Source organism: Antennarius striatus, chromosome 21, assembly GCF_040054535.1.
Source record: "Antennarius striatus isolate MH-2024 chromosome 21, ASM4005453v1, whole genome shotgun sequence".
NCBI classification, from domain to species: Eukaryota; Metazoa; Chordata; class Actinopteri; order Lophiiformes; family Antennariidae; genus Antennarius; species Antennarius striatus.
In genome coordinates, this window is record NC_090796.1 from 13,777,485 (window position 1) to 13,786,036 (window position 8,552).

Consider the following 8,552-nt stretch of genomic DNA (forward strand, 5'->3'; position numbering starts at 1 on the left):
ATATTTAGCGATACAAATAAAACATGAACATAAAACAAATTTTAGGAATCCAGGCCTAAGAGGTGAATATCCAGAAATTTATTTTTAAAAGGTTGTGTTCTCATTGCACCTCAAACTTAATCAGGGGCACCATAATCATGTTTTAACACATTTAGTCCATTTTCACGAATATAAATAATTAAAAAAAACTATTAGTAAAATGCTTACAACTCAACTTGACCTGCGACCGACAGTCACAAAGACTATTTTTATTTTGGAAAAATAGCTTCAACACATCCGGTATGGTTCATTTGTGGGAATCTGACGCACCTGAACCTCCCCCTCTGTGTGTCACATGTACGCGTGCGCGCGCGCACGCACACTCACACACACACACACACATACACACACACACACACACACACACACACACATACACACACACACACACACACACACACACACATACACACACACACACACACACACACACACACACACACACACAGTACCTTTGATTACCAGACTGCACCAGCAAAACCAGTTCTGCGCTCTACATTCTAAATATGTAGAACAAGGTCATACCTGACTAACCCCAATCCTCTCAGGCAAGTCTTTCTGCTCCAGGGGAGTAAAACAAAGCTATTTATTGTCGCAATGGTTTCTTTCCTGTTTATTTGTTAGCAGAGGTAAAAAAAAATAAAAAAGAGATCAAACGTATAAGGACAAATTCTGAGCTACATTCTGAGACATTCCGTTTGCGACCTGTTGAGAATTTACCCAAAACCACAAATCACAACCACATGGAGAGAGACAAAAAGGGGGTCACCAGACTTACTCCAACTCCTTCTCTGGGGAATGTGCGCACAAATCATCAATCGTCGTTATAAATTTTACTTAAGACTGAAATGGAGCAAACCAATTGGTATTGCCATTACCTAAGTAGTGCTGTCAACTAAGCAGACAAATAAAATGACTGTACGTATCATTCGTCAACATCCTTTACTTTATAAAAATCCTGAAGTACATCTGCAAAGAAATTGGATTTACTAAACTGGGCAGCTTTGTGAAGCGTCTCCGGTAATCAGGCCTGATGGTAATAGAGGAAAATTGTCGCGCACTTATCTGGTCACTAGAGAATCCGAGAAGGGTTTTTTTCTGTAATTGATAATTATGGGTGGAATGAACACAGTGTGTCTGTTGATAATGACTCCTAAACACCAAACTGCTGATTCAGCTCTTGACCATTCAGGCATGGGGACACCGTGTTCCCACTACTCTCTGCTCTAATGGTACATGCCCAAGATTGTCTATCACCACCTAAACCGGCCGGCCCATCCAGAACCATGCTGTGGTGTTGCATTTGCAGTGCACAGACGGCCTTTATTGGAGTCAGTTTTCTGAAGGCGAAACACTAATGTCCATGATGCGTTACATGTGTGCAAAGCGGGCCAGGGAAGCATATTTGAGGATTCCTCAGGTGCTTTATAGCGTGGTTCAACGTACTCAAGTTTCTCATTTGTGCAATTTGAATTTCCTTTACATTATGGGCAGTATTCTTCCAACCACTTTGCATGTATTCATGGGCAAGCTTCACATTCCTCTCTTAGAATTTTTATCAATTTACCTTTGCATGTCCTGGAATAATTACATTGGGCAAAACTCTCTTGTATACAACAAAAAAGCAACCTAATAAAACCCCTGGTTGGCCCTTGGAAGGACTACCAGGGGAGCGAAGGCCTGACCACCAGGGGTGCTCAGGTAGGACTACCAGAGGCCCGAGAAAGTGTTCAGACAGTGACAACATGTGAACACAAAAGCCTAAACTGTATGTTATAGAAGAAGGAGGGGAATAACCTGAAGCTACCTGAACCCAAACATGCGACCTCTGTCATCCTGATATCAGAGAGTCTGAATCTGAGAAACGAAGGCGACAAAATAATGCATCACATGCTTTCATACTGTACCTGCCCAAATGAACGGCGACTCAGACGTAAATTAAAAAGCAGACTCCTCTGTTAATCAAAAACAGTCAGAAGGTTGAGTCATGCAGCCAATGAGAATGTGTGATGTGAATACACAGCATGTTTAAAGGATAATTAGAACTATTTATAGTCCTCGGTTCACATTCCAACCAGTCATGATAATGCAGTACCTAAACAAGTTAAAGACTGAGATCTGGGAACACAACATCATTAAAAAAAAAGATTTATTAGGGTTAAAATTCATGAATAGAGAGACTGAAAACAAGACAGTTTAACAGGTTGGTGTCTAATTTCTAACAGATGTTTACGGTGAATCACACTGGCTACAATTCCACCAATTATCTAGGTTTTAAATCCATTTAGGTTATATATTGCGCTCCTTGCAACACCTCCTTCGAATGAAAAGTCAAAATACGCAGTCTGTATTGTGCATACATAATGGAAAAACATCATCTCTATCATTCACAAGATAAAAAGTAGAAATAATTTGTTGTGAAGCACCAAATTATTAAACTTTGTCCAATTTTTTTCTCGTCATGTGAGCAAATATAGAACATTTTTCCTTTTTGGTCCACTCCACCCTTAATATCTTTCAAGTCTGAGTTTAGAGACCAGAAACGTCATTCAGACATAAAAAGCAAATCCATAAAAATCTATAATTATGAAAGAGGAGACTACAGAAAATGTCTTATAGATCATTTAATCTGATTTTGGCATTATCTCTAACTGAAACTGCAGATACAGTATTAATTCAACCACATTAAAGAACCTGTCCTACTGAATGAAGCATATGGTATGTTTGCTACTGTCAAGGACAAGACGATTATGAATCATATTTCCATATGTCTTGTAATAACTTTGCAATCAGTAACGGTCTGCACACATATCCACTAATCTTTAGGAGGCAGATGTTGGGCACGAGCAACTTAGGGTAGGATTTCTTCAGGTTCGATTAGAATGGCTTCAAATCTTTAGACCATGTCAGTTGATATGGATATTACGTTTTGGCACGGTTCCATTTGGCTTTGTCTGTTTATTTTTCCTGCAAGAACCCAGTTTATTATTAGCTGGAGCTGTGAGGTGCCAAAGACTCTTTCAACCATTTAATCTGGGCTTCTCTGTGCCAGTGGGTCTGTTTTTCTCATTTGGAGCACGTGCTCCCATCATCGAATGTTGTTCTTTCATAACTGAAGGATCTGAAATAAAATCTGCATTATTTTCACGCAGAGCGAATGAGCTAGAAAACTGGAAAACTAATTTTGATTTTTTTATTATTATTTTTTTTGCACACGATCAAATGTGACAATAAAATATAAATCACAACTGCATTCATATTTATCCTAATAGAGGATACTCTGTTGTGAGATAATCAGCTTAAGTGACCATACTGATGCTGATAAGGCCTCAATTAACCGCCGTCCTGCTCTGGTTTCCTGCACTCGGGCTTTCATGAAGCAGACGATCGGTGTGTGCACACAGTCTAAGAAGATTAGGGCACGGAGGGGCCTCCTTTGAAGGCGGGCATGTAGATGGCTAATGTGAGAATGAATGGGCATTTTTCTTTTTTGGCTTGGCTGTGAAAAATGCCTGGTTGGTGGGGCAAAGCTGTCTCTAACTACCCCCCCCCCCCACTCTCTATCTTTCCCACCCTCGGAGTGAATTAAAAGAAAGGCTGAGGTGCTGGAGCCTCACTTATCCCTCCCAGTGAAGGATGCTAATTCTGACCACTTGCTGGAGAAAGAATGAGGCCCTCCACTCATGAAAAGCAGAGACGGCTGCCCCCGTCAATGATTCCCTTAAACTCCACTTTCCCGACCACAAACCAGACGCTTCTACCGCTGTAACTATACTCTTTTCTCCAGCTTCCAGAAGAGCAAAAACTGCAGAATAAGATGCTGCAGCCTCTCCAGTTGCCCTCGGGGCTATTGCACAGCTTCTACGTCCGTGGTGCCAGGGTGGATTAAGACCCTCAACACTTTCTGTGGTCAGATCGTGACTTCACACAACCTGCTGGTATGCTAGACTCCATAAATGTAACCTGTCACGTTCAGAAGGCAGAACAAGGACGGTGTAGAGCATGGATGGTCAACTAAAGGCTAATGTTACATGACAGCTCAGCAAGAGTAGAGTTCCTTCAGCCTGTTTCAAGTGACTGAGAATGAGCAAGTGGGGGGGGGGGGGGGGGGCAGGCAGGACAAACGGAAAAGCTGTAGCACCTGCAAGGATGCTGGAAGTGGTGTGAGACATTTCACCATCAGTGCACCCAGAGATGATAAATGTTTGTTAACCTTTACGTGTTTCCATCTCTCTACCTGTTAGCGACAGAGAGGAAACGCACTGCAGGCGTTCTCACACAGGACTGGTTTCTTACGTACACATAAAGCAGAGACAACATTAACATCTTTAATTTATCTTTGTGTTGGTCTCCACCAACGCCTGAAGCAGACTCAACAGCAATAGAGCTCAACTGCAGAGATGAATAGCACAAATCGGGCCGTAGCTTCACATTTTCTGTCTTTTTTATTGGATTTATTGGCAATTAGAAAAACATAAGGATAACATTAGCCTTTACTTCTGACATAATGAGCTGAAACAGGAGACTTCTCCTGCTCTGGGAGCACAGAGGGGACGTGGCACACATGGTTATTAATACATGCAGTAGCAGACATGCTATTGGGTAATGTGGGTCAGGCGTGCAGAGCACACGTGAGCGTTGCAGGCAGCTCTACCCCACTCAAGTCCTGATGTTTAGGGGATGGTTGAATCAGTCCGAAAAGGCCTCGGGGCAAAAGAATAATTATAATTATATCCAAAACAAAGACTGTAACGTGATCCCATGAAGTTATTTCACCAAACTGAGATGTGACAGACTCCCTACTGATGAACTCGCTCTACATTCTCACTGCGACCCTCGGCGCTCTCAATGTTCTCCCAGCATGTTCTGCCACACTTTCTATTTTAATGAGTCTGGGTCAAATCATGTTCTCACTCTCTCTCTCTTTAAGCTCCAACCGGAATAGAATCTGAACACTTAGTGCCAGGATGTTTAGATCATTCTTAAAAAATGCAATGAAAAGGTGACATTTTCTCTGTGCAGGTCAGTGTAGATTAAAAAAACAAACGCTCTGGGAAAATGAAGAAAGAAAGAAACATGTTGAAATGAAGCAATTATTCTGGCTTCTTATATTCTTAAATTTTTTAAAAGGCAGCCAAAATGTTAAGTTTTCTTTAAGTGAAGTCTCTCCCGTTGTAATGGAAGAAGAATATGTTGGTTTTGTGTTTCTCTGAAAGCAGAAATAATCTGAATATAATTTCATCAGATGTGCAGTTTGTAGCACATCCTCACATTTACCGTAAGCGCATGCATGAACAGCTTGTTAGCCGTGAAAATCAATGCCATAAGTGTACCTAGAATATGATCCCTTATTGGGTCTTTGGTTAAAGCTTTTTCTGTGCAAAAGCATTCAAGTGATGAACTCTAAGGGTCCTGAAATTATCTCCAGACATGGTCAAATAGTTGGCATGATGATGTACAGCTAATGGAGCAGAGAACTATGCATGCAAGTCGTGTATCCATGCATCCCATTATCGGTGGCGCTGAGCAAAGCGAGGGCCTGAAGGTCATTTTTTGCCGAGTGGATTTTTCCTTGTTTCTGGAAAAAGTTCAGCAAAAAGAGATGAATTTCCAACGCTCTTTGTTGTGACATCTGATCGTATGGCTTTCAGGGGATATCAAGCGCTTCATAACAGGCTTATTCTGCAGCTGTAACATCTTTTTCCGAGCCTCATTGGATTTGTGTCCTCTCGTGCTGTTTATCGTTTTTAATGAAGTGGAATTTATTCGCTTCTCTGCACAATTTGTTTCATCCGTGATTAGGAGCTGCGTAACTCAGATTCATCCCCGCCCCTCTGCTCTTCCAGATGGCAGCTATTTGAATAGGCATGCAGAGATCTGATCAGCGAAGGCCATTCAAAACAAAGAGAACAATCAGCTCCACGCTCTGATGTACACAGCGATTCCAGCATCTACGTTTGTGGTTCACCTTTAGCGTCTAAAGAAGAAAACTCAGGCCTTTCTGTTTGAAAGCTTTCTCAGATGAAGCTCCTAAAGTTCAAAACTTGACCAGAGGACTACACATTTGAAGTGTTTCAGAACGTTCTGTGCATCTGCATCTGTTTGTGTCACACTGGTTCCAATTTTACAGTTTTTTCCTCCTTTGTGGAGCTGGCAGCACCATCTCTGAACACAAAGAGCCCCATTCAGGGAACACAGTGACCATATCCCACAATCGCACAGTCAAGAGGACACCCAGAAGTACTCTGCACCCAGCCTGGGGTCATTATGGAAAGCAATATGTACTGTCCAGTAAAACATTAACAGGAAATATTAGGCATTAATGGAAGGCTCAGAGGGAGCGTTCTGGGGAATGGAACAAAAACCACATCTATCCATGGGAGCTGTCTCCTCCAGTGATGTCATCTGCTGTGATTTGCATTCATCGGTCATTTACAGGAATGATTCCCACTGCTTAGAACAATATTTTACAGTCTCGGCTACCAAAGGAGCTCGGGGGGGTTCACATGTGTACAACGGATCCGGTGCCAGGACCTTTTCTGCGCCGGTCTGTCAGGACGCAGAGCCAGAAGAAATGTGAAGCAGACAGAGAGGCCCCAGTGTCTGAACTAGATGGAGGGTAACAACAGCAGAGTGATGTTAAAGGGGAAAGTACACCATTCATCCAATGCACATCTGCTTAAAGTTGTAAAATGTCTTTCATGACTTTATTTTTGTTGCTAAGTAAAGTAAATAAATCAAGCGGTATGATTATCTATCCCTCAAATTGGTATATATGTTTTTAATTTTAAAATACCGTCCACGGGTTTGTGTCAGGCGCAACAAGAGAAAAACACCTAATTTACATTTTCAAAGTGCAAATATTGCTCAATTTTACTGAGCATTAATCTCTGAGTGACAGAAAACATAAATCTGAAGTGTTTGGCTTTGCTGTGACTGTGATGAAATACGCGTGCCTTCAACACATCCTGCACAGCAAACAGCAACTTTTCATGTCAGAGCTGATTTACACGGAACTTTGATCTTAATGTACAAATTTGGGTTGGGTCGATAACATGCACTTGACACTTTTGACCCACATAATAATAATAATAATAATAATAATAATAATAATTTAAAAAAAAGATAATCTTTCCTAAATGTCCCAGTTATTTTCTCTAAATTTATTTAGATGAGTAAATGAGTAAAATTCAAAGGATCTAAAATTTTAAAAAAATGTTTTATTTTTTAATAAATGAATGAAAAAAAGTTCTAAAAAAATTAGGAGGTAAGGAATATATTTGAGCAGGAGAAAGTTCATTTTTTCAGTATTGCTGTGGGTTGACTGGGAAAGGTTTTGTAAGCTAAAGAACTGACCCAAACAGAGAACCCAAACAGACGAGGATTTGAACCCAGGACCTTCTCGTAGTGAAGCAACAGCGCCACCTACTGCGTTAAATCCACATCATAGCCACAACGCAGAGACATAAAATTGTAATACGTACTGTATGAAATCTTTGATGTCAATGAATTACTTCAATAGTATCACACATTCAAATATTTCAAACAATATGTATTTTTTCATCTTTTTTTTTTTTTAAAGTTTGCTTTGATGTCGGATCACAGCGACAAAGCGTCATATATTACCGGAGGCGGGAGCGTCGGTTTCCAGACAACGCAAAAACAAACCAGTAGATCCACCGTCAACATGGTGCACAGCGATTTGAGACTGGAGTGGATCAAGGAAAAAGTGTGCATCTCTTTTAATTTACCGGACAGCTGTTTCGAAGAACTTCTCCGTCGGAACGATGGAGAAGAGGAACAGAAAATTTTTCAGTTTTTAAACTTTACTTCTGAGGAAGAATCGACCTTATCGCTCATTTTCTTCAAAACCACCAGAGAGAAACAATTTGAGGGTAAAGTTCCTCTTGGTCAATTGGTTTTGTATTGACGTGAGAAATTATCATTAATTACAATTTTTATGTGTTTGTTAGTCATTGAAAACAATGCCTTTTGAAGACATGGAAACATGTAAAGAAGCCTGTTGAAACCATTAAAAAATAATATAATATATTTTGTGTTGAATTATCTGTGAAAAAGTTTGAGCACCACAGACAATTTTCATTAATTTCATTTATAAATCATCAGCTTCATTTTGATTTATTAAAAAAAACAGGTGGATGCAGTAAAATTACTGCAGTAAAACTAAGTTTGCTGGACTAACAGAAGATTTGCAATATGCATCAAAATAAAATAAGGTGCAAAAATTGGGACATCCATGTTATTTTACTGGTTTGAATACCTGTAACATGCAAACTCTGACAACCCAGTTTGAGCCAATAATGTTAAAACCATTGATAAGGTATCGGCCATTATTTCATTATTGGCTTTAACAAAACCCTTTAAAAAATAATCTTTATATACAATATGTATTTTAAATTCCACATGGATGTTGAATAGCAACTTTTGTGCTCTCAGAGGAAAAGAAAGATGAAGACTCTCAAGGGGACGTCGTCTCGGGCTCGGAGGAGAAA